The following is a 23,775-nucleotide window of genomic DNA, read 5'->3' as shown; positions in this document are numbered from 1 at the left end:
CTCCAGGTATTTTCCAGCACAGAACATAAGAGAAGGCATGTTGGTTCAGGCCAATGGCCCATCCAGTCCCACACTCTGTGTCACACAGTGGCCAAAAAACCCATACAAACCCTAAATTGCAAGACCTGAGCATGGCTATTAAGGACAGGGCATTTTGAAGGTCTTTACGTAATTCATAGGGTCGCCATAAGTTGAAAGCGACTTGAGGGCACAGCACTTAATACACACACAGCTCTATAAAGTTCGATGATGTTTACTCCTGTCCTGAGTAAAGTTGTAAAGGTTGGATTCCTGCATGTTTACCGGGGTATCAGAGGAGGCGGACCACTGCTGCCAAAGTAATATTTGCTAGTTATAAAGGGAAAAATCTCCAAAGATTTTCAGTCGTGTTAATTCTATATTTTGCAGATTCTCTGTCCTTCAAAACGCACGCAGAGAACAAATTTGCCAATATTGCCTTGAAAACTGCTGTTTTTCAGCTGTAACGTTATTCATGTCGCAAATCCCGTCTCCTTTTCTGAAAAACTCACTACAAATTACCTAGTCTTTTGTTGTTCAGTCGCATAGCCGAGTCCGACTCTTTGCGACACAAAACGTCTATAAATCCATTCATTTTTCAACTTCTGCCTCTCCTTTTATATATAAAAACCAACGTCCAATAAATCCACGATTCTGAATTCCCTGTTTTTAAGTCATTCGGCATGGAAAGCTTAAATCCCGCACCTTGGGGCTGCTAACCGCTGACATTACCATTCTCTAACAGGCTCTCGCGGTCTTCTGGCCCCGCCCACCAAGTCCCTTCTTAGTCTCACCTGTGGCCTGTCGTTAGTCCCCACGGGGGGGGCGTGGCGTCGCCTCCCCTTTCCTCGAAGACTACAGGTCCCGTCATGCCGCGCGGTTCCCCTCCTCTGCCAGCAGCGGGGCTTCCGGCGGTGGCGACGGGGACCTTCAGCAGCCCCCGAAGGGACTCTGAGGGACAGGAGGCAGCGCGAGGTGAAGGGAGGGTGGCCAGGTGAGGAGCCAGGTGGGGCCCATTCCCCTCACCTGCCTCAGGTATGTGCGTGTTTCCTCTCGGGAGCGAACTAAGAAGTTTCCTCGACAGTTACCTTTTAGCCGCTGCTTGTGCGTGGATCTCTCCGCAATTCCCCCACTTTAGTTTTTTTTTTAAATGGGGGGGGGGGGGAGAATGTGTCTCCCTCCTTCTTTAGTGAGCATCTCCTCCTCTCCACTTTTCTGCTGTACTTTCCCCACCCCGTCCAGTCATTTTCAGGCTCTTCGAAATCATCTGATCCCTTCTTCTGAATGCCTCTTCGTCTCTTCTTTCGTTCTTTATCTTGACTTTTGCCCCTTTCCTGAAAATAGTAATTCCAGATGAGGCACCCGTGCGGCGCGAAAACAAAACAGAAGCCCAATGTCATTTTAAAGATAGTGCCTTTCAAAGAAGACTTAGATTCCTGTGGTAGCCTTGGTCAAACGGACAGGAGGAGTCTATGTAACACCTTTGCTTTAAGACCAGCCAAAATGATGCAGAGCATGAAGTGAGCGTTTGAGGTCTGCAGAAATCTTTGGACTGGATGCTAAAAAAAAAAAAAGGCAAGGGGAGTGAGCAAAAAAGTTACTGGGGAGGATCTCTCCCTCAGTTCTGGGGGAAGTTTATTTACATTATTTTTATATTTTGTAAGGAACCCTTATCACTAGAATAAATGGACATGTTCCCTCTTGGCAGTTCTTTCCACATCAGTTTGGGCTCTAGTATTTTGCTAACTGTGTTTTTTCCCTTGCTTCTCTCTCCCAACCCCTTCTTCAGCTTTGCTTGAAGTTTGTGTCCCAAATTTGCTTTGGGAAGTTGCCTGTGTGCCACTCTGCATTATCTGCCTTTGTGAGATGGTGATTGAGTAGCAAAAAGAAAAAGGTCTTCTGCTGATTGATTTGCATGCTGTATGTTAAATCCTGAAAACTTACAGAAAGGGTAGCTAACATCTGTTGGCTGCTGTTTTTCAGTCCGGGAAAGGATTTTAGATCTCTGGGTTTTTTTGTTAACTACATCTGTATGTTTGTAACAAATATGTAAGTTACGAACTGCATGTGAGGTAGAAAGGAGTGACTAGTGCCTTCACCTGGTGCCTTTATGGGACCTTACAGTCTTTGGATTCTGGTTACTTCAAGGAAGTAGTTCATCTTCAGTGCTCACTGCTTCAGGGTCTGAGAGGGAGGTGTATTTTTTAAAACAAAAGCCTTTCCCAAGGTGAGCCCCCCCCCCACTTAAGATATTTGTCCTCTATTTTTGCCCCTCCCCCTGCTGTCCATCAGCCAACCCAGACATAGTTAAAGGATCCCAATTCACAATCTGTGAATCACTGTTTATGTCACTGTGGAGGATGTGTGCCTTGCAGTCATGTTATCTAAGATACAGTTCCTGTGTCTGTTCCTCTCCAGTTAGGGAAGTGTCCTCATTTTCAGAGAGCTGAAGTGGGAGACAAATACTTTACATTTCTCAAAGCTGGGTCACTCTCTTAGGCGGCTTCACTGCGGGTTTTGTGAATATCCAAAGTTAGTGCCCCCTCTCCCATTAATATTCCAATGTTGTACTACTCTACATGAGCAAAACATAGTGCTCATATATGATATAAGCATAGTCAGTACTTGTTTTATGTATATTTGTCTGCTTCTCAATTCTCATCTGTGAAGTCATACAACCCCTTGTTTTGTTCCCCATCTGTCTGCTGGGTTTTTTTTTTAGTTCTAACTAAATTATTTAACTCTTTTTTTTTTTTAAGATCTAAGATTGTGCCTGTGCCAGCTGTAAGCTTGACTTACAGAGTGGAATGAAAAGGTTGAGCTGCTAGAAAGAAAGCAAGTAGTGTCCGGAGTTCCTTTCCAGGATCTCGGTGGCTAAATGCAGGAATATTTTCCTTCCATTGCTCTTTGCTTTACTGAGTATTGCCAGAATATGAGAAGTGAGAGAGAGACATGGGGAGGTGGGCTGAGATTTACCCCAGGAAGCTTTCTCTTACAAACTTTCTTTGGAAGAGGAAGTGATAGTTTTCTGTGAAATGAAGAAATTGCTAGTAAAATGGTTCATAGTCAGCTACTGTGTGCTGAAAATCACACTGGAAAAGTACTGGAACATCAAGTGGTTGCTCACTGTCAAGTAAAGATTTGATGTAGGATTGAAACTAGATAGAAACTTAGCCATGAGTTTTGAAGTATACAGGGAAGCGCATGGGAATGTTGTTCTACAGCAGTTGCTGCAGATGAAATGTTGAACGGCCATATCAAAGCAAGGAAGAATTGTGTTTGCACCAATTAGAGCTGTTGGGAATGGTCTCTGCACTGTGGTTTGGCTCCTGCAGAAGATTTCTCTGTGTGCCCATGGAAGATTTCCATGTGAGTAGTCCTCGCATGAGCAGTTCTCAAATCGCTCCTCACTGTTAGCTTGTGCTAAGTGGAAGGCGATTGTACCCCTGCTACTTTTCCTGTGTGCACAAGATGTAAAGCATTTATTTTGATACAGTTTGAAATGAAAATTAAATAAAATCATATGAACATTCTGTACATTCCATCGTTCCATATGCTCACTGTATTTTGTTTAAAATTATATGAAAGTACTGTGTGTTCGAGCAGCTGTTGTGCTTTTTATTGCACAGACGGGTTGATGCTAAGTATATTTTTGGTTCTGCTCGCCCATTGTTGGATCCATCCCTTTACCCAATGCACAATTGCATGCAAATGTCACAGAAGGTGCTTCTTGCTTTCTATGGCCCACACTATGTTTATTCTTTCCCCTTCTTCATGTGTCAGATATGTATTGATGTAAATATGTGAGCCCTGACTTGGATGGCTGAGGATAGTCTAATCTCATCAGGCCTCCAAAGCTAAATAGTATTTGGAATTCCAAAGCACTGGTTAGTACTTGGATGGCAGACCGCCAAGGAAGTTCAGGGTTACTACGCAGAGGCAGGCAATGGCAAACCACCCCAGTTTGCCTATAGTCTTTGAAAACACCATAAGTTGGCTGTGATTTGATGGCAGTTTCCACCACCAAATATGTGTAAAATATGTATTTACACATGGCGCACATTTGCTAACTTGTGGTCTTATCTACCCGGGCAACAAAATTAGGTTGCGAAGACCGGAGAATGGTAGAATGGATTATACCACATTGCACAGCAGGTGGGGTAGGGAACACATTGTTTTGAATGTTTGCCTATGTAAAACTATCAGGAGATCATTAAACAATGTGAATCACATGCCTGCAATTTGATTTGGTGCAGTCTACACTAATATTTTGCCATTCCATTCTGTTGTACAAGTATACGAGGCCCTGAAAAAAATACTACTTTGTGCGTTTGAAGTGAGCTTTAGTCCGTGAAAGTTTATGCCACCATAAACCTGTTAATCTTTAAAGCACTGCAAGGCTCTTTGTTGCAACAGACTAACAGCTACATGGCGATTCCATCTTTGTTTCCGTGCTTTCGGATTAGCAGTCTGCGGTTACACAGACTTTCCTCTTTGTTCAATCATGAGTTAATTTACTCTTCACTTTAATTTCGATAATCTTTGGAGCCCAGTCCTTCTGCTGACCTAAATAGGTCTCTGTCTTGGTCATGTGTGATTGATTCCCTGGTTGATCTCTGCAGCTACTGCAAATAAGAGATTAGCCACTTACTGGGGAGAGTGGTTGCAGAACTGAAAAAGCATGTTGGTCGATAGCAAGGGAAAATAGCCTTAAAGGCTAACAGATTTTTATTGTATCACGGTCATGAGAAAACAGTCCTTTAATAAAGAAGACTTTTAAGGGAGCAAAAAAGAATTATTTGCTATTTGATAACGTGCTTATACTGCTTTACCATCAGCTTAAAAATAATTTTTTAGTAATCAGTAAAATCATAACTACAACACCAAAATTCAAATCAACAATAGTGGCCGATGCAGAGCAGCTATGTGCCTATTGGAGATTAAATCAGCTAAATGCCTATTGGAGATAAAATGTTGAATAACCCTTTTGGAAATATAAATTTGGCTTTACAAATCTCTTTGGGAAGTGGATTTGAATCTTGACAAGTGTGACTGTGAAAACTGTTCTTCTCTTTATTTGCCAGAAATTTAACCTCTGCTCTTCTTGGGAATGCCAAGCTGCTGTCTTTTATCTGCTTCAGCAGCGGTACAGTTAGCAGGACTTGCTTTCACTGTTCTTAATTGGTGGATCTGCTCGTATATACAGAGGTAGGCCTTGTCTTATGTTGTGTAGGGCTTTCATGATAAAAAACAGTGCCTTGAATTGAACTCAAAAGCAAACTGGCAGTCAATGTAAACATACTAAATTCCTTGTAAGAAGGAAAGAAAAGGTCCCCTGTGCAAGCACCTGTTGTTTCTGACTCTGGGGTGATGTTGCTTTCACGGCAGACTTTTTTTTACGGGGTTTGCCATTGCCTTCCCCAGTCTTTTACACTTTCCCCCCAGCAAGCCGGGTACTCATTTTACCGACCTCAGAAGGATGGAAGGCTGAGTCAACCTTGGGCTGGCTACCTGAATCCAGCTTCCACCGGAATCGAGCTCAGGTCGTGAGCAGAGAGTTCAGACCACAGTACTGCAGTACTGCTGCTTTACCACTCTGCACCACGGGGCCACTCCTTGTAAGAAAGGCGGGATTAAAAACATGCATCAGAGGTAGATGGCTAGATAATGTTGCGTAGGAGCACTGAATATCAACATGGTTCTGCACTCCTAACAGGAGGTACGCCTTTGCTTTTGAAGATTCCAAGTCTTCTTTAAGTTCCTGTACTGGCAGGCCTTTTTTGTTTACCTATTCAAAGTGATTTGCCTGAAGATGGCAGTTCAACAGGTGAAAGCTTTAAGCTGTGGATTTTGAATGAAGTGAGGACACACCTGGCAAGAAGTAAGGCGATGGTTTGAAGCAGCAGTCCATCCCAAATGACAGATGTGCAGAAATAAGAGTTTTATCCTCTTTGTTGAGAACCCCTATGTTTAATAAGTAAACACAGAACTTGTGATTCAGCCCAGGTTAAAACTTCCAATGAAGCCACTGGGATTTAATCAAGTAATTTATTAAGATATCTATATCCTACTTTTATTCTCCGTAGGGACTCAAAGTGGCCTATGACATCATTCTATGTTGTGAGCCGCCCTGAGCCACTTGCTGGGAAGAGCGGGATATAAATCATAAAATAAATAAATAAATAAAATTCTTTCCTCTATTTTATCCTGACAGCAACTACCTTGTTAGGTAGGTTAGACTGAGACAGGGAGAGAGGGTCTGGCTCAAGGTCTCCCATCCAGCATGCTACTGTGGCTAAGTGAGGATTTGAACCCAGGTCTCTCAGATCCTGGTCCAGTACTCTAACCATTACACCACCCTGGCATGATTCAGGCTCCAGTAGCAATCAGTGAGGCTTTAGAGTTGATTTTTGTCCTTAGGATGTTGTTGCGTGTGATATAACTTCCTGGATTACTTTCCTTTGTGTGTGCATGTAAAACTGTTATTTGGTTCTTTTCGTTAAATGGGCTTTGAAAGTTCACGGGAGGTAGAATGTTCTGTGGCTGCAAAGCTTGCCATTGGCCTTTGTGTAAAGAACTGTTTTCCCCCAGTGTTTATTTTTAGCTATTAATTAGTAGTGCTTGCTGATGTCGGGAGAGCTTTTGTGATAACGGCTGCTTCTGGGTGTTGCTTAGGTGGGAACAGTGTCACGAATGACTCAAACAGTGAATATGTTTTTCATTTGGATTTTTGGCTCTGTCCTTCCCCAAAGACACAAACCATGTCATAAAACTCCTGCAACATTTGAAAAGAAAAACCCAAAAGAAACCTATTTCCAACCCTGGCAGGGTGCTTGTCTAAATAAAAATTTTGAATATTGCCTTTCTAGACCTGCAGGCTTGAGTTGTCTGGAGGAAGATGGTTAAGAAACCAGAAAATGACTTGCTAGATGTCTCTCTGCTTTTATTGTTGGGATGTTATATGTGGAAAGAGGGCTGTTTGGAGCAGCTGTGGGATGCCAATTGTGTTCTTGGGTAGCTTTCCTCAGTTTTCTAATTCATGATCAGCTCTCTTAATCAGGTCTCAAAATTCCTTAGTATTCTATCTCGAGGAGAACAAAGTTTGAGTCCAGTAGCACCTTTAAGACCAACAAGTTTAATTCTGGGTATAAGCTTTTGTGTGCATGAATACTTCTTTAGATTTGAAGAAGTGTGCATGCACATGAAAGCTTATACACAAAAGTACACTTGTTGGTCTTTTATGGGTGCCACTGGACTCAAACTTGGTTCTGTTGCTTCAGACCAACATGAATCTTTCTCCAGGAGAATTAGATTGGAGTCCACTAGTGCCTTAGAGAAAAATAGAGTTTCAGAGTGTGAGTTTTTGAGAGTCAAAATTCCCTTCATCAGACACCAGTAGGAATGCAGATCTGAGTCTTTTTAGCCCAGTCAGGTGGGAGGGGTGTTGTAAGGAATGCTTGTAAAGAATGCAAAGGTACAGTGTATATTGAATTGGTTAGAGCAGAGGGGAAATTCCTCAGGGCAGAAAATTAGCATCTGTAGTGGGATAAAAATCCTGTACCCTTATTCCGCCCTGGAAGGGTACATCGTACCTTAGCATCCTTTACTAAAATTCTTTACAACATCTTTACAAGCATTCTTTACAACATGTTCTCTACAATGCCTGACTAGGATAAAAGGACTCAGATCTAGTCTATTGCGTCTGATAATTTGTGATTGATTCCCTGGTTGATCTCTGCAGCTTTGGCTCTGGAAAGCTCACACCTTGAAACTCATGTTGGTCTCTAAAGTGTTACTGGACTTGAATCTAATTGTTCTACTGCAGACCAATATGGCTACCCTTTGAGGGGAAAAAACCCCTCTCCAGAAGAGGGTGGAGCAATGACAAAGAGGTAAAGCATCCGCTTGGCATGCAGAAGGACCCAGGCTCGACTGCCAGCATCTCAGTGATGTGAAAGATATCTGCTTGAGACCCTGGAGAGCTGCTGCCAATCTGAGTAGACAATACTGACCTTGATGGCCCAGTAGTCTGATGCAGTATAATGCAGGCTCTTGTGTTGAGTCCATAGGTCCTTCACTGGAACGTTGCATAAACGCTGTTCTTTCTTACCATGGTGGTCCTAATTGCACACATAGTGAGATTCTTGGTTTGTGCGTGTGTAGTGCTCTATGGAAGTAACGTATCTTGCTTTGCCTCTAGAATATTGTTTGTTTCAGCAGCAGTGAGCTGTCCATTGACTTCACCCAAGCAAGGGTAGTGCAAACTAAAGCTGAGTTACTCCAGGCTAAGCTTGACATGAAAGTATTTTGACAGAAGTAACTTGGCACAGGGATGCACAGTAAGTTGATGGGCAGCCTGAGACCTTGCCAAATCCTTATTTACCCAATAATACTGCTGTGAATTGGCTTCATTTGCTAATGATGTTCAGTTCTTTCCAAACCGCGCAGTCTTCCGAGTCTGCAAACCATACTGCATACCGGAGAGCCAATAAGGTGTAGTTTTTCGTGCCCCACTTTGCCATGGAAACTTGTTCAGTGGCCTTGGGCTAGTTGCACACTCTCAGGGTTGTTGTGAGGATTAAATGGAGTAGGACAGAATGATATAAGCCACTTTGGGGCCTCAATGGGGAGATAGGTGGGGTATAAATGAAGTAAATCAAGCATCAAGCCCCCCCACCACCACCAAAGTTAAAGATTGCTATAATCTTATCACTCCCCCTTTCTCCTCTCTTTATCACTGTTTGTAATTTTTGTTCTGCTGCTTCTAGGTCTTCCTGACCTTGAAAGCCTAGATAGCTCGATCTCATTAGATCTTGGAAGCTAAGCAAGGTTGGACCTGCTTAGTATTTGAATGGGAGACCACTAAGGAATTCCAGGGTCACTGTACAGAGGAAGGCAGCGGCAAACTACCTGTTAGTCTTTTGCCTTGAAAACCCTATGGGGGTCACCATTAGTTGGTTGATGGCACTTTATGTACATACCTCTAGGGCACTCTCCTGAATGTTCCTGCTCTCTTAAATGATTCTGTGGATGCTCCTTATTATGCCTGCAGTTCCCTGCAGAGATATCTCCCTTTTATTTCCTCTACAGAACTCACCTTTTCAATGCAGTGCTTATTTACCCCTCAGTCTTCACCCTCGCTTGCAAGGAAACCCAAGTATTTACAACTGTATTTTCCCCTTCAATATATTTCTGATTGCAGTGGCTTCCCTCTGCTTTTCCTTCCATCTGTCTTAACTCTCATAAAACATCATGAGGCAGGGTCTTGTACCTTCCCTCCCTTTTATTTCCCCTCCCTGATTTTAATCAGCCACATACTGTGATGGTCACAGAAGTCATAACAGGGTGCAGTCTGGCTTGCAAAAGTGCAGATGTAAAGTGTCAGCCTTTTGCTGACATCTCTGGGTTCAGATTGTCAGTTCTGCAGATGGGGAAGCCCGGGTGGGAAAACGTTAATGCTGGGAGCACAGGAAAGCTCTGGCAGAGCAGTTTTTGCAATTGTTGTTCTTTTGCACTTGTGTTGGTCTTATGTTGATTGTGAGAGACAACAGGTTCACAGTTCCTTAATTAAGGCTGGGCACAATGTTTAGCAGCACTCATCTTATTAGCTCTTTCCTTAGAATCATAGAGTTGGAAGGGACCTCCAGGGTCATCTAGTCCAACCCCCTACACAATGCAGGAAATTCACAAACACCTCCCCCTAAATTCACAGGATCTTCATTGCTGTCAGATGGCCATCTAGCCTCTGTTTAAAAACCTCCAAGGAAGGAGAGCCCACCACCTTCCGAGGAACCCTGTTCCACTGAGGAATCGCTCTAACCGTCAGGAAGTTCTTCCTAATGTTGAGCCAGAAACTCTTTTGATTTAATTTCAACCCATTGGTTCTGTTCCTACCTTCTGGGGCCACAGAAAACAATTCCACACCATCCTCTATATGACAGCCCTTCAGGTACTTGAAGATGGTGATCATATCACCTCTCAGCCGCCTCCTCTCCAGGCTAAACATCCCCAGCTCCTTCAACCTTTCCTGATAGGACTTGGTCTCCAGATCCCTCACCATCTTCGTCACCCTCCTCTGGACCCTTTCCAGCTTGTCTGTATCCTTCTTAAAACGTGGTGCCCAAAACCGAACACAATACGCCTAATCTACCTCATTGGGTTGTTAGTATCAGGTGGATATCTGTGTTGGTCTGAAGCAGCAGAACAAAGTTTGAGTCCAGCGGCCCCTTTAAGACCAACAAACTTTTATTCAGGGTATAAACTTTCATGTGCCTGCACACTTCTTATCTTACCTGAAGATGTGTGCATGCACATGAAAGCTTACATCTTGAATAAAAGTTTGTTGGTCTTAAAGGTGCCGCTGGACTCAAACTTAGTTCGCAGGGTCATTGTGAGGGTAAAATGGGGGACAGGAAAATTAGTACGACTATTTATTTTATTTTATTCGATTTAAAAGGAATTTGAAGCCTAAAGCCCTTGAGTTACATGCATTTGTAAGGAGAACTAGACTCTTATGGGAAGAGTCTCATTTCAGCCATTGGGTTTCCAGGCTCAGCAATCAACATCCACATCTAGAAAAATATCATTTTGTGATGTGTGAAAATCAGCACAGGTATGTGTGCTGCTGTGGGTGTGTGCACAGAGTGGCTGATTCATGCAGTGAATTGGAATCCATACTCATGTGGTGAATGACCAGGCAATCTAAATATCAGGAAAAAAATAATTATGAAAAGAAGTTCCTTTTGCCTCTGTCTGTTATGCACTGCACTCTCACTCTAAACCTGTAGGCAGATCGACGAGGAAGTAAAATTATTTGCTATTTGTGTGGAGGCATATCAACTTGTGATCTGTTTTGCATTTCCGATAGGCAGGCTTCATGGGGCTTCTTAAACGGGCAGTAATAGCTTTCAGCTTCAAGTATCAACTGGCTGTAGCTGAACAACTAATACCTTTTGTTGCACGATGGGAGAGAAGGCAATAACAGAATGGAAGATGTGCTGCTATTCCATGTGATGGAGGGTTGATGTTGCAAAGGGAAGTGAAGGCAAATTATGGAGGGAGGCATTTAGCATGGCCATGTCAAATTTGATTTTTTTAAACAGGAAAGTTTTAATATGTATTTATCCTGTATTTTCTCCAGAGATCTTGGGGAAGTGTGTATGGTTCTCCCCTCTATTCTGTCCTCACAACGAGTTCTGCAAAGAAGATCAAACTGAAAACAACAACAACAACCACAACTCAAAACTGTTCTCAAAAAGTGAGAACAAGAACTGGTTGCTCTAAAGTACGTATTATGGTATTATGGTATGCTTAGAGCATACGAAAGCTTACATTCTGAATAGAACTTAGTTGGTCTTAAAGGTGCAACTTGTCTACTGCTTTGTTCTGGCCTTCCTGGTTCAAGTACAGTGCTCGAACTGGTTTTTGTAATACTTGTATAAGTGGGACAGTATGTTATTTTAGTGACTGACTTATTTGGGTTGAGATGTGAACCAGGTTACAGTAGCCCTATTCAGTGTTACACTGAACACATTTACAATCTGTGTACATTGTATGCTTCATTTTTTAAAATATGTGCACTGAGTAATTATGGTAGATTCAATGCACATACACCTGAATTTGGGACACTAGTCCCATATTTATCCAGATACTTACAATTGCAAAGTGATGCGTTAACCCTTTCTTACAAACTGATGTGCACACACACATGAAGAATATACGTGTGTTCACTGTAATATGTGAACGGGGTAGTGCAGTTTCCTCTTGGTGCCATCCTACTCTCATTAGTTACAGTGGGAGAAAGATCCAAGCCCTTAATTTGGCTGTTACGCCTAAAGCCTCTTTTGTGATGGAAATGAATAAATTAATGCTAAATGGAGCTGATGTGTTCAGAAAGCTTTCCTGGCCTCTGATGTGAGATCGGTGGAGCATTCAGTGAATCTTCCCAAACTTTCTGTAGGGAATAGTTTATGTCTGATATAGCTGGTACATGTGTTCATAATATTGAGATCTGTTATAGAAGCAGAGGGGGTGAAGATGAGTTTCATGTTGACAGGGAATAAATCATTAGCCATTTGTTATCCGGTATGTTTTTTATTCCTTTCTGTTGGTATCCCTACCACAACAGGAAATTTGCATGTGTAATGTTTTATGAAAAAGAGAAATTGAAGCCTGTATAAACTGTAAACAAAAACAGTTGGCATTAACAGCTTGTTTGTGGTGAAGTCTTTTCTTGCCAGCTAAATTGTATGCCATCTAAGTGATGTGTGCCCAATGCTTGTCAAGGAGAAAGAATTGGAGGGCGGAACTGGATACTGTTCTCCTAATGGTGCTTTCCCCTGGTGGCAGTGCAAGACATTTTTCAGAGCCTTGGGCACTGGGGAAGTTCCCTTGCACCAGAGGAAAATGCTGTTAGCAGGATAGGTTCTGTAGGGTTGTAGTAAAGAGCCCTTGGGAAGGCTTACACCAGGGGTCCCCAACATGGTGCCTGCCAAGTATTTCTAGAATTGGGGTTTTTGCCTTGCAAGGCTTCTGATTGGCTGCTGGAGGTTTGATTGCTGTTCAGATTTTTATAAATATTGGTATGACTGCTGCTGTCACCATGGCACATGGATTTTCATTGTGGCAGCCATTTTATGGCTGGCTTGGCCTCTTGCAGCAGTTGTTTTGTGGCATTTAGTGGTTATACCTACCACGCTCTGGCACAGGGGTGGCCAAACTGCAGCTTGGGAGCCACATGCGGCTCTTTCACTCATATTGCATGGCTCTTAGAGGTCGTGGAACTTAATGAAGGCTTACTCTCAAGTAAGTGTGCTTAGCATCAGGACCTGTCAGCCTTTGAGCACTGATCCATAGGTCTATTTCTTCCATTTGTGAAATGGGGAAGGAGAGGGAAATAGGCAGGTAGACCACCACAGTGGTCACCTGGAGACCTAAAGTGGGGAAAGAGAGTGCAAGAGTTGAGGGAGTCATTGGGAAGAAGAATTAAAGAGGGTGACGAAGGGTTCCCCCTTAGTTTCATAGCTCTTGTTGGAGCTGTATTTACTGTCTTTGGTGTCAAGGTAAAGAGAGATGCATAATTATGCAAACAGTGCTCAGTGATTTCTATGGTACATGTGTGTTTCCTTCTCGTACTGGTGCCAAAACATAGTTTCCTAACCTTTCCCTGTGCTGGTCTTATGGGGACTATTATTTCCAGCTTTTGTATTTTATCTTTCTGTGCATAGAAAGTATTAAGTATTTTAATAAAGATGAGTGTGTAATATTTATTCATGTTTTGTGACTCTCAAACATCTGACATTTATTCTATGTGGCTTTTATGTTAAGCAAATTTGGGCACCCCTGCTCTGGCAGAAGTCCAAAGGGGTCTTTGGCCTGAAATAGGGTGGGGACCCCCTGGCCTACATGATCCATAGCCCTTTGCTCTAGACGGGGATAAAAAGAGATATTTATATTTGAAAATATTTATGTTTGTAGTCCTCAAGAGACACATGCTGCTTTAAAAATAAAAGGGCAGCAACTTCAAATGAACAGAAAGAAGAGAGACAAGTAAAAGGAAACTCCATCGTGCGTTCTCGTTAACGAGATGTAATGCATTACCATCTGCTATCCTATTTGGTAGATTTAACAGGATTGAGTACTCTAATAGACACTGTCTTTGTAATCCCAAGTGTATTGAAACTATTTCCCATGTATTATTGAACTGTCCTCTTTATGATGATATTCGTTGTATATACCTGAAAGATATCTTAGCAGATATGTTGGGCTGTGCTGATTCAGGCAAAGTCCGCAAACTTTTAAATGACACTTGCTCTGAGGTAACTTTAATGGTGGCTAGATTTCTTCAACAGGCCATGGAAATACGACAGAGAATGGTTCTGGAATGACCACATTTTATTTGTTTTAATTATTTAATTTGGCTAAACTCGACTCATATATATTTTACTTATTTTATGTATATTAGCTCCCTATGTACTCTATAATCTAGGATTTTATATTATTTATATTGCTATTTTACTGCATTAGTTCTCAACTTTCCTGCTGTGTGAATGATGTCATTATTTTCTTCTCCGATCCTTCTCAAGAGTGCTCATTAAACCTTTCCGCATCTGAGGATAATTGCAACTAAGTGCAAAATGACAACTGAATGTATTGGGCTGCTGGTTTCTGTTGGGCGCCAAACTACCTTTATGTACAAACTGTACTTACCATAAATGCAAAGTTGCTGGTCCCTGCCCATGGATTTGACTTTTAAAACCAATGTGTGTTCAGGACCTCAGTGGAAGACAGAAATAATTATAACAGCATGCATCTTAAAACATTTAATACTTGCTTCAGTCTGTTCAGTAATTCATCCATGACCATTAACGTCCCAGCAAACTTTACTGGCCTGATCTTGCCAGATCTTGGAAGGTAAGCAGAGTTAGTCATTAGATGGGACACTGACATGGAAGTCCAGGATCTCTTTACAGAGGCAGCAGTGGCAAGCCACCTCTTGCCTTGAAAAGCTCAGTCTGAACTTTCAGACAAATAGTTGCACTCCCTCAAAAATCTGAAATTGTGTTTTTCACCTGTTATCTAATAAAACTGTCCTGATTTCTAAAACTCTACGAAGGATATCTAGTAAGTTAAATGCTCTGGCTAACAAGATTTCTGTGTAGACTTGGATGGCCCAAGCAAGCCCAGTCTTGTCAGATCTCGGAAGCTAAGCAGGGTGGTAAGCCTTATGTTGTAAGCTGCCTTGAGTTCCACAAGGGCGAAAGGCAGCTAACAAATGTTTTAGATAAATAAAAGGGTTGTCCCTGGTTAGTAATTAATTAATTATCATATGACATTGAGTGTAGGACATCCTTAGATTGTCTGGCAACCAGAAGTTCTAGATCTGACAAGCTGGACTTGTTTTTTAGCATTTGAATGGGAGGCCACCAAGGAAATCCAAAGGCAGGCGACAGCGAACCAACTCAGTTTGTCTCTTGCCTGGAAACCGCTGTGACTTGACCATACCTTCTGCCATCATTACATTCTTCCCTTAAACAAAGTTTATCATCTGGCCCTGAGTGAGTGTGCAGAAGCTACTGGAGATCCTTACCTGAAGCAAAACAAATACTTTCCCTCCTCATTAGCTAAGACATAATCGCAAACTATAATTTTCTGCAGGCCTGAAACACCAAGTTATGTGGTACTGGGGGGGACTGCAAGACTATTAATCCCCCAGGCTTATTAATGTCAAAACATGCCCTTATTTCCTATTATGGGACTTGACCATGGTACTTAGAAATTTCATTGTGGTGTGTAATTTTGGTGTAGTGGTTAAGGGTGTGGACTCTTATCTGGGAGAACCGGGTTTGATTCCCCACTCCTCCACTTGCACCTGCTAGCATGGCCTTGGGTCAGCCATAGGTCTGGCAGAGGTTGTCCTTGAAAGGGCAGCTGCTGTGAGAGCCCTCTCCAGCCCCACCCACCTCACAGGGTGTCTGTTGTGGGGGAGGAAGGTAAAGGAGATTGTGAGCCGCTCTGAGACTCTTCGGAGTGGAGGGCGGGATATAAATCCAATATCTTCTTCTTCATCTTCTTCTTTTAATTTCTAGCCAGGCCTTGCTAAAACCAAATATAGGTTGTTGAGCTGCCCCTGTTGGCCATAGGCTAAGACCACCACTGATCTCACCCTTATCCTCATGACATTTGTGGTAACAGTGGGGGAAGTTATTTCCTGGCGTATCACCTTAGCAATGTTGGCTTGCTTTCAGCTGCTTTCCCACTGCTGCTTAGACAGGTATACCTCTGTTGCTGGTCGTTGATTAATTGCACAGTCCAACTCCTGGTACATTATTCCTGTAGCAGCAGAAACTTTACCTAAAGGGTGGAGTCGGTAGTTCCTTGCAGCTTATTTTTGAAGGTCTGTTTACACTTTTCATATTCTATTCTGATAGGATTTTTTTTTTTACAGGGCATATTTGTGTTTGGTCCTGCAGGAAAGATGCCAATATCCAAGTAACCTGGGTTGCTTTTAGAATCTTCCTCTCTGAATCTTCCCGCAATTATTTCAAGCAGTTATTTGTTGCTATGGGAGTTTCCCTGGGAAGGGTAGTGTTGATGTCGGCAACCTTTTATAGCCAGGAATTCTGCTTTATAACTCTCAAGCCATTGGTAGAGTCAAGTGGAATGACATTGCACGTTCCAATCTGTCTCGACCAACCTTTCCATACAGCTGCCAAGTTGTAGAATACTCGGTAAGAATCACCTTCACAAAAGGAATGGTTGTTTTTTGTTAAAAGCACATGGGCTTTAAGCATCATGTCTTTATCTGCCTAATGTAGAACTGTGCTTGGGAAGCCCATAAGAAGTCAGGGCAAATTTGGATGAGATGTACCTCTGCAAGACCAATTGGTACTTTTATTTATTTATTTATTGCCAGTTGTAGTGTTGTGTACAGAGTTTAAAACAAACCAAAGTCTTGTGTATGTTCTGTTACACACACACTAATCCCATCTTTTGAAATGGAAATTGGACATGCTGAACAAGAGCCTTATCATCCCTCTCTTTCTCAGGTATGCTTCTTGTAGTATACTTTGCACGACTAAGTTGGAATTAGAGACGTTCAGGGCTGAGAACTGTGGTTGGGGAATGTGACACTTTTTAAAAACGTAGAAGTGCTGTGTAAACAGATTAAAGGACTGTGGAGGCTTAATTCTTCAGAGAGCCAGGGAGCCTTGAGTGACAGGTTGCTCCAAAGAGTCTGATTGGTTGGCATCAGCTGAGCAGAGAAAGACTTCTGAACTGGATGTTGAGGAGAATTCAGTCTGAGAGCAGTTTCACAGATGGAGAATTGGTGGAAAGTTGGCAATGAAGTTTGGGGAGAGGATGAGGGCTTCCATTTGGGCCAAAGAAAGGGGGCTACATCAGGGGTGTTGAACTCATTTGTTAGGAGGGACGGATCTGACATAAATGGGCTTTGTGGGGGGGGGGCGGGTCATGCATGTCATAAAATGTAATGCCAGGTAGCGGAGATATAAACTTTATAAAGGATACAAACACAAATATATTATTTTACTTAAAATACAAACATGCTTAAAACTCTTTCAATATTTTGTTTAAAACGGAAAAGTGGGGGATAGTGGGATTTGGCAATGCAGTTTTTAAAATAAAACATCAAGAAAAAGCACAAGGATCACAGCAGAAACTGAAAATATAAGATGCTCTGGGCTTAGGAAAACATGAAATGGATGAGCACTGCAAACTTCTTCCCCTCCCCCCAATCTACTCAGATTGGCTTTGGCTCTCCAGTGTAATGTCCCCCTTTGGCTGTGGGTTCCCAGGTTAGAATACTCCCTAAGCACCAGTTCTCAGGTCCATTCAGCAGAGACAAGCTGGCTCAAAGCATCAACACTTTGTTTTTTGTCATTTTCATTTTGTCTGATGAAGTCTGCTTAAGAGCATACGAAAGCTTACATTCTAAATAAAACTTAGTTGGTCTTAAAGGTGCACTTGTCTACTGCTTTGTTCTATTGCTTCAGACCAACATGGCTGCCTGCTGGGAACTGTTCTAATCAGTTGCCCATTTCTTGTTTTATATGCTCTGTTTCTCTGTTTTGCTTGAAGCTCCCTTCAAACACACCCTATTTCCCCCCTTCACAAGTATCTTGTGTTGAACTATTACTGAGTACTGCCCTGCGATCTTTATTTCTTCTGACTACTCAGTCTTATGGGTTCTAGTCTAGTTCTAGGCACCCTGTCTCTAAAAGGTATGACATACCTGGAACAGGTGCAAAAACAGGCAGTTGAAAGGATAAAGGGGTAGATTACTTTCTCTAGGAGGAAAGGTTAAAAAATTTTGGTCTTTCCATTATTTTTAAAAAATGACTTGCAGTCTGATAGAAGCTGATCCATAGTACTTGATGTGGGTTTTCCGGGGAACATGAACCAGTGCATGAGGTTTTTCTTGATCTTTGTGTTTTTGATTTTGTGCTCTGTGTCTGAGTCCTGGTGCTTCCACTCATCTATATCTCTTCGGGAACCACCTGTCTAGTGCTTGCAGCCCCCAGATGTGATAGTGTTACTTAGCAGGCATTAAGGTGAACTTTATAGACCCAGGGATTAAATCCCTCTCATATTACCTTGCTTTAGGGAACATGGATTTCCTTTTGGAGGCTTGCGATCAGGACTTCCCTTCTTTGACACTTCACTGCTTTAATTGCCTGGGGTCACAAGAGGTTCCAGTTGCCATTTATGCTTTTGGAATGTGCCAAAAAGAACCAAAACTAGGAAGGTTCATTGGGCCAGATTTTGTCATTGAGTACTTTTATACATCTCAAGTCTCTTATCTCTACCCCCTCCTGCAGCCCCCGGTGCAAAGACCTGCTCAAGGCAGATGTAATGTGTGTTCATAGTCAACATCTATTAAGTTTTCATGGATTTTAAGCTTTACTACAAATTCTCCCTAATGAAATTAAGGCAGGTTTGCAAAACTCTGTCTGCTCAGAGAATAAGGATTATGTGTCTGGCAAGCCTGTCCTATGTCACGGCTGGGGCCGGGTCAGGCAAAGTCCACGGGCAGTCCGAGGTCTGTAGCCAGTAAGCAGGAGGGTCCGAGGCGCCAAATCCGAATCACTGTACAAGTATCGTAGGTCCGAGGTCCAGAAGCCGAGGTCAGGGAGTCCAGAAGTCACAAGCCAAAGTCAGGGAGTCCAGAAACCAAAGTCAAGCCGGAGTGGATGCTAGAACGTCAGGAAGATGACTAGTTGCTTCCACAAAGCCTCCTCCCAAAGCCTACAGCTATATAGCCCTCTGCTGGCTGTTGCCCATTTGGGCTAATTGCTGGCTCAGAGAGGCAGCCAGGATCCTGTTGCAACTCAAGCATCCTTGCTCTTAGAAGGGCCAGAATCCTCTCAAAACTCAGGGCGCGTCTTGCTTGTGAGAGTGCCGCCCTCCTCCGATCCCTGAGGTCCTGACGGAGGCGGTCACGCATACGCGCCACCCGAGAGAGCGAGGCAGGGGGGCTGGGATCTTCTTCAGCAGGAGGCAGGGGCACTGATGCAGGTGGCAGGGGCACAGTTTCTTCTGCAGGCTCAACTTCCTCTGCAGGGTCCCCAGCACCCATGACATCCTAGGCCTTGTCCACCCATGCCGGTGAATGAGGCTACAGTATGGATCTCAGCTGCTTCACTCCTGTAAATAGAAAATGTTCACAGCAAAGAAAGTATACTAATTCTATTTGCATAGATTTCTTTATGCTAAAAGACATTCAAAGGCTGAATCATCACCTGCAGTCTGAAGTGGGTGGCGTCTGTTCCTCATTTCCATTTCATTCATTTTCCTGCAAATGTTAACCCGACCTTAGTTATACTATCGTGTTACCAGTCTTGTTTAAGGCCAGACAGAGTAACCTGATGTCCATGTCTGTCTTGCCAGTCTTAAATGCTTGGACAGTAGTGAAACCTAAGAAAAATAATTTGCAGTTTTCCAGGGGAAGATGGTAAGTGGCTAGTTTGTGCAGCAAGATTTAAAATCGTTCTGTTCTGGGTCAGCTATGTTAGGCTATGACTGGCATGATGGTGGAATCAGAGTTGTAGCCACATAAAAATTAGGTTGCCAGGTGAGAATTTTGTAACCAAGGTGCATGCTGAAGTTTCTAATGCAGTTCTGTTGCACTGCTTATAACATTTAAGAGGCTCTGTTGAACTCTAGATTGTTGGAATGAAGAACCGTATGAATTTGCCTTACAAGATTGCAATTAAGCCCGAAGCAAAGGCTTTCCACATTATGAAGAACTCTTTGTAATTATTTGAGAAAGATCACTGTTAAAAAGTGCATTGTGAAGAGTGGACTGTAACAACAAATGTACCAAAACACCCCACTGATATCACATATTGTTTAGTTTCGTGTTGAGAATGCTTTATATTGACTTGTTGTTTAAGTGACATATGTATGGATTTATATCCTCAAAAAGTTAATAATTTATAATGTATATAGAAGCTATTACAGTGTATGAGTAGTAACATCTGAGAAGTATAGATTTTGTTAATTTACAGAATTTATTCAGATTGCCTTTTTAACATGGTGTTTTATAGTTTACTCTGAGTGGCAGCAGCCTTCTAGGGTCTTTTTAGAGGTCGTTTGCATTGCCTACCACTTGATCTTTTAATTGGAGATACCAAGGATTGAAGGTGGGACGTTCTGCATGCAAAGCAGATGTTTCACCTCTGAGCTCCTTTTAAAAGCTGGCCAGCCTGAAAGTTTTGACTGTAGCCATATGCAAGTCATCTTAGGTTCTGATTGTTCAGGAGCCATATATAGTCCTTGCCAGGGCTTTTTTGGTAGAAAAAGCCTAGCAGGAATTCATTTGCATATTAGGCCACACCCCCTGACACCAAGCCAGCCAAAACTGCGTTCCTGTGCGTTCCTGCTAAAGAAAAAAAAGTCCCGGTCCTTGCAGAATCTTGTGAGGCGCCAGTCTTCAGCATGCTGTTGCAGACCTACAGCCAGTGATCAAGGTCTAATCTACTGCTTTGAGCTTAGTTTACCTTTCTTCGCCCTCTTTCTATTTTCTTCCACAGTCTTTTTCTTCCACAGAATTTCGGTTTGGATTTTGACCTCAGCTGCTGCCTTTGAAACTTTATAGAATTTGTGTAATTCGGAGTTTGAACTGGTATCCCTTGTAAGGGATCCCAGCTGGGTATGGATAGCTGTTATTGTGTGCTCCGATGAATTAATTGATTGGTTCCTGAGAATCCTGAGTTGTCCTATGGCGGGTTGGTCTGTTACCCAAATAGACAGTCTCCTAATTAGTAGAGGGAATTAGCTTAAAGGAAAGGGTAATAATTAGGGTGAATGGGTGAGGGGAAGTGAGGTTGGCTGTTGACGAGATTGATCCAATGTGAGGCAGTAGGCTCTGGAGTTTCTGGGTCAGAGTCAAGGGTAACCCTACACAGAGTGAGTTACAGTAGTCCACTCTGGAAGTGACTGTTGTGTGGATTACAGTGCCCAGGTCAGAGCAAGACAGGTAGGGGGCCAGTTGCCTGACCTGGAGCTGGAGAAGTGCATAGCTGTCTAGCAACATTTGTTATATTTAAGATGACATTTGAGAAGGGGTGTTTGTTTTTCTAGCTATATATTGTCCCTTAGTGAGAGGAGGAGTCTGACTGCGAACAGGTTGTTTTTTGCAGGTAGTACATTGATATGAAGTTGTCAGCCTTAAGTAAAAGGCCTTCTTTATTAATCTGTATTTTGTTAATGTTAGGAATAAAGTGAGTGTGCTTGGCAGTGCAACTGTTTCTGTTATTCCTTTCTGCTTTTGGGGGGGGGGGAGTTACAGGGTAATTCTCCACTTAGGAGCTAGCAGCTGCTGCAGACCTGATACATTTGACAGGCCTGTATCATCACTTTTCCCTTTCTGAGTAGCACAACACAATATATTGTGGTGTGTGTTCCAGGGTGTCTTGCATGGAACCTGGAAGGCTTGTTTGAGATAGCATCAGACTCACTTTTTTGGAAACTTTTGGTATCCCAAATGGAATGAGGAAACTGCTGTCCTACCTTTACCATGGACAGGAGATATGTTGGGGGCATACATTTCATTAACTCAAGCAGTATAGAGATTATTGGATTGGTTGCTGACATGAGACAGTGAAATTATCCAGTGCAGGCAATGTTTTTCTCACAGTTGGACCACATGCTAACTTCCAGTGGCTAAACTCACCAAGTTTCACGATACCACCACAGTGTAGCTTGCATGCACCCTTTACTTTGCATATTTAATTTAAATGGATCACTGGTATTGTTAATAGAAGGACTACCACATTTTCCCTTTACTGTTATTCTTCTAAGGGACCTGCATGTTCTGTCTGGCATTAGGGAAGCTGGAATTGCTTTTCCCAGCTACAAAGTGTTTGCACTATGTCTACTGAATGAATATAGACTGGAGCTTCATAGCCAGCACATATTCATGACTGTAATGGCTGCAGGTGGAGCCTAAAAGTTGAAGAAACTGGTCCTGAGCTTCTTGATTTGGCTGCAGCATCCTTTGTGATTCTTCAAATTTGTGATCCACTCCAGGACAATTTTGGAATAGTACTTGGACTTTGCACTGGCATTGTTTATGGACATTATTTGTTTAATCTTATGGACAGTGCCTATTTATCAACCATATTTATTTTCTTTATTATACTATACTAGAGGTCGGACACAGAAATTGTCATAATTGTTCCTTACTGACATAATATTATTATTCTACACAATTTTCCATTGTTTACTAACATTTTCAAACTGTGGTTCTTAACTTGGTTTTGCTTAAATCTTAGAGTTCAGCAAAATTTCCACAGGGGGGGTTTGAACAATGGAGCCCAGATGCAATTATTGGGGGGTGAGGGGTAAGAAAGAAAGAGCACAATAATATTTAGAGCTTCCATAGCTCCACTCCTGTGAGCTCCTGCCAAAATGAGGCCTGAAGATCTCTGATTATTTATATCCCAGTAAGAAGGTGGGGTGGGTGTTGTAAAGGATGCAGAGGTACAATGCATACTGCAGTGGGCTTAATTAGAGCAGAGGAAAAATGCTTAGGGGTAGAAAATCAGTATCTGTTGTGAGATAAATTCAGGTGGGTAGCCATGTTGGTCTGAAGCAGCAGAACAAAGTTTTAGTCCAGTAGCACCTTTAAGACCAACAAAGTTTTATTCAGGGTATTAGCTTTCATGTGCAAGTAGTGAGATAAGAATCCTATGTCCCTGTTCAGCCCCCGGGGGTGGGGGGGTGGGCAGGTGGTTCCATTGCTCTGAACTTGTATCTTGTGTTGTAAATTCCTCAAGAAGTTTCTCTGTTTCAGGACTGCCACTCTTAGGTCAGCAATGGAATGACATGGAAAGTTAAAAGTTCTCTCACTGGTTTGTGAGTATTGTGGTTTTTAATGCTGGATTTGTGTTTATTGATTCTTTTACACAGGGATTGACCTGTTTGTCTGATGTGGAGTGTGGAAGGGCATTGCTGACATTTGATGGCATGTGTAACTTCGGAAGATGAGTGAATGAACCTGAAATGGTTTGGCTGGTGTTAGGTCCAGTTATTGCATTGTCAGAGTGGTATATAGGGATAAAGCTGGCATCTTGGTTTGTCGCTGGCCCTGGTCCCAGAGTTTGTGTCCATGTTCGGAAGGATATTGCTGTGGGTGAGCAGTTGTTTAAGGTTAAGAAGCTGTCTTTTGACGAGAGAAGATTTGTGTCTCAATGCTTGTGGGACTCAATGCAAAGGGACTATGAGGAGCATATTGCAAAAAACATAAAGACCAACAATAAAACTTTCTTCAAATATATTAGAAGTAGGAAACCAGCCAGGGAGGCAGTGGGGCCCTTGGATGACCATGGGGTAAAAGGATTACTGAAGGAGGATAGGGAAATGGCTGAGAAGCTAAATGAATTTTTTACCTCCGTCTTCACTGTGGAAGATGAGAACTTTTTGCCTGCCCCAGAACCACTAATTTTGGAAGGGGTATTGAAAGACCTGAGTCAGATTGAGGTGACAAAAGAGGAGGTCCTACAACTGATAGACAAATTAAAAACTAATAAGTCACCGGGTCCGGATGGCATACATCCGAGAGTTCTGAAAGAACTCAAAGTTGAACTTGTGGATCTTCTAACAAAAATCTGTAATCTTTCATTGAAATCTGCCTCCGTTCCTGAGGACTGGAAGGTAGCAAATGTCACCCCCATCTTTAAAAAAGGTTCCAGAGGAGACCCGGGAAATTACAGGCCTGTCAGTCTGACTTCAATA

General features: G+C 42.6%; 1 protein-coding gene across 4 annotated transcripts in view; it reads left to right on the top strand.

Moving 5' to 3' along the window:
• Positions 1-874: 874 nt before the first annotated feature.
• Positions 875-23,775, top strand: part of PHACTR4 (phosphatase and actin regulator 4) — a 132,914-nt gene continuing 110,013 nt past the window's right edge. For 2 of the 4 annotated variants that reach the window (XM_060257986.1, XM_060257983.1), the window contains exon 1: positions 900-1,053. The gene's annotated coding sequence lies outside the window, so the exon portion shown is untranslated. Of the gene's footprint in view, positions 1,054-23,775 lie in introns of all 4 variants that reach the window. The other 2 variants (XM_060257984.1, XM_060257988.1) reach the window with 2 other exon arrangements.

This window comes from Heteronotia binoei, chromosome 17, assembly GCF_032191835.1.
Source record: "Heteronotia binoei isolate CCM8104 ecotype False Entrance Well chromosome 17, APGP_CSIRO_Hbin_v1, whole genome shotgun sequence".
Classification (NCBI taxonomy): Eukaryota; Metazoa; Chordata; class Lepidosauria; order Squamata; family Gekkonidae; genus Heteronotia; species Heteronotia binoei.
The sequence above is the reverse complement of the archived record's forward strand: the minus strand, read 5'-3'. Positions and strand labels throughout refer to the sequence as shown.